Below are 3,138 nucleotides of genomic sequence, written 5' to 3'. Positions count from 1 at the left end.
GTCAAAAATGCACCTTTCAACTTCACCAAAAATGTACTTTACTTAATGCTATGGCCAATTTAGGTGTGGTGCTAGATCAAGATATGTCAATGAAAAATGATCGTTTCTCACTTTTGATTCCGTTCTCTCTCCCTTTACTTTTCCCCCTTTAACGATCTGTGCCCGTCCCCTCTTCCTCCCTGTTTCTGTCTGGCCCACCTTCCTACTAGTCCCCATAGTCTACCTCTTATAGCCACCTCATTTCCTAGAAAAGCTAATTAATACTGCCAGACCTGCTCTGGTGACCACCTGTCCAAGACAACTACCTGTACAAACGACCACTTCCCACTTCCTCTTGGAGTGTTTTCTAAATTACAATGACTCTGTCCAAAAGTACCATCTGTCTAAGACAACCTCTTTTTCCTCAACAATAGATAGGCGTCCTGGACAGGTTTAACTATTCCTCCAAACCCTTTTTTTTCTCCAATTCAGTCTACGACTTTTAGGGCTAACAATCAATGCCATCTTCCTTTCCAACCAAACTGATGTTCAAACAATGAATAAATCTATGAAATAAATAACACCCAGCCAACACACACGCGCGCGCGTGTACACACACACACACACACACACACACACACACACACACAGACGTTTCAATTACCCCATCCGCGTCCCTAATTGATGATGGCTGGCGATTTCACAATGACACCATTCAGACGGAAACTATCAAAGAGCGTCATTAGAATCTTTGGAATAAAAGCTGGAAATTGAATAAAAGCTGCGCAAACTACAGGGCTGCCAAAGCGTTGGCCAAGTAATCATTAGTAATGACACAGTGGAGGGTGCTTGTTTGTCAGGGGAAATGTTTTCGCATGAACAGGTTGTTCCAACGGGAATTGTTGTGTCAATCTAACCTGGTACTAGTGAAGAAGGCTCTGGATTGCAAGGCAGAAAGAATAGTAGGCTACAGTTCAGGCATTCGGGAATGTCAGTCTGTTCATGGGATTTATAAATATTTTTTTATTCATTAAAAAAAGTAATTTTTTCTCCGTTGTTGTTAGCGTCATCTTTCAATCCTGGTCGGAGTCTGTTATCAGCAACATCCAGTTAGCTGTTATCGTTCTTCTTCTTTTTGAGTTATTATTTGTTTTTATCACAGCAATTTATTTCGACCGTATCAGCGCCTATGGTGAAGAGGTTAGACGCTTTATCGTGACCGGCAGGAGACCCGTGTTCGATTCCCGTGTGGGGAGAATTTTTATCGAAAATCTTGGTTTTTCTGCTGGGGAGTTGTATCCCTGTCAGTCCGGGTTGTCGCAGACGGGCAAAAAAAAGGTCGTTTGTTTTGTTTGTTTGAGTTAAGAGAAGCACATTGACACAGTATTGGTCATTCAGTGCTGTGAAAAAGTAAGAGAAACAGCCAGAAATAACAGGGGGAACTAAAGAAGTAGGACCTACCAGTAGAGCCCTCCAGTCACCCACCTCTTGTTCTTTTTTATTTTAGTAGAGGTTTTACAAGGCTTGCAACTCCATAAGGTCATATATGAGCGCCAGCAGATTAGAGGTGTTACATGTACAAGGGAGTAACAAAACATAAAAAAGAAGGAGGAGAGATCAGGACGATAGACGTTTGATAGGAAAGAAGGAGCAAACCACACCAGAGCACCCGCCATCACCCACTCTTCTTGTTCTTAGTCCTCACTGTGTTAAGAGTAATTTTTTTTTCTTCAAAATAACAAAGAAATACAAAAGGGAAAAATTGTTTGACCTTTACCAAGAAAATATGTTCTAAAACTCTGAAACAGGGGTGCTTAAAACAAAAAGATAGTTTTCAGTCAGAGTTTTACGCCACTTGCGACACAATAAGTCATAAAAATGCCAAAGATTAGAGGTGTTACAAGAGGCAAACGCAAAAAGGAGGAAAGATAGGACGAAATAAGCTCGACAAGAAAGAAGGAACAAACCACACAAGAGCACCCGCCGTTCACCAACCTTTAAACTCTGAAACAGGGCTATTTATAAGCAAAATCGCACAAAAAGAAAAAAAGCTAACGAGGAGCCCAAAACCAGAATTATGACGCTTGACGCCTCCAGTAAAGATCTGTCTGAGTATGAACAAAAGAGTTCTCCTTCTGGGTTGGGGATTGGGTTGGAGTGGGGGTGATGTAAGTGCGCCCCTCCCCCCCCCAATTTATTTTTTTAAAATTAACGCAAATTACTTAATTTAGGAGATGGACTTTGACCCCGCAAGTCAGAGACAATCCAGTTTGAGAGGGACACAACATTTCAGCAGAAAGACGGAGATACTCGGTAAGAATTCTTCCTTCACGGGAACCGAACCCAGGGTTTCTATGTGCCACGGTGAAACACCTAACCGGTACACCACAGGTGCTGGTCGTTTCCCAGTGTGTGTGTGAACAGAAGGGGCAGTGCCCGAATCATCAAGTGTAATGCTCTTGTGTTGAGGATTTTCTACAACTTTTTTTTCTGTGATGTTCTTTAGTTACTGGGCCTATTGCAAAGTTAATAAATGTTGCTTCTTCTGTTGTTGTCGTCGTCGTCGTCGTCGTCGTCGTCGTCGTCGTCGTCGTCGTCGTTGTTGTTGTTGTTGTTGTTTCTTTTTTCAAAACAATAGTGAAACAGATACAAATACGATGGTGAATCAGTAACTAAAGCAACAAACAAGCTGACTTTTACGGTAGTTAAACGTACCGCAGATAGTCCAACAAACCATCGCCCCAAATTTATTAACATGCTTGTCGATTAAACTGGAATCTGTTAAGCACAACAGGCTTTATCTCTTTTTGAATGCGCAACATTTTTTGTTGTTGCATGCAACAGGAGTGCTACATGTAACTCAAACCCCAGACATAATAACAGCATGAGTCAATAAGCAGGGTCACGTTTTTTACGCATAAAGCGACAGTTTCCCAGAGTGGTGGCGACACAGTATTTGTCCGTACGCGTAATCTAAAAAAAATAAAAATAAATGCACAGTGTGACGTCAACGATGCTGTCTGTCGATAGATCGACACAGATAAATAGGAGAATGATACCAGGAAAGGAAAGAGGGCGGATAGGTGTATGTGTGTATGTGTGTGAGGATGTGTGTGTGTGGGGGGGGTGCGTGTGTGTGTGTGTGTGTGTGTGTGTGTG

The sequence above is a fragment of the Aplysia californica genome, unplaced genomic scaffold (assembly GCF_000002075.1).
Source record: "Aplysia californica isolate F4 #8 unplaced genomic scaffold, AplCal3.0 scaffold01554, whole genome shotgun sequence".
Taxonomy (NCBI): Eukaryota; Metazoa; Mollusca; class Gastropoda; order Aplysiida; family Aplysiidae; genus Aplysia; species Aplysia californica.
This window is presented reverse-complemented; position numbering follows the sequence as displayed.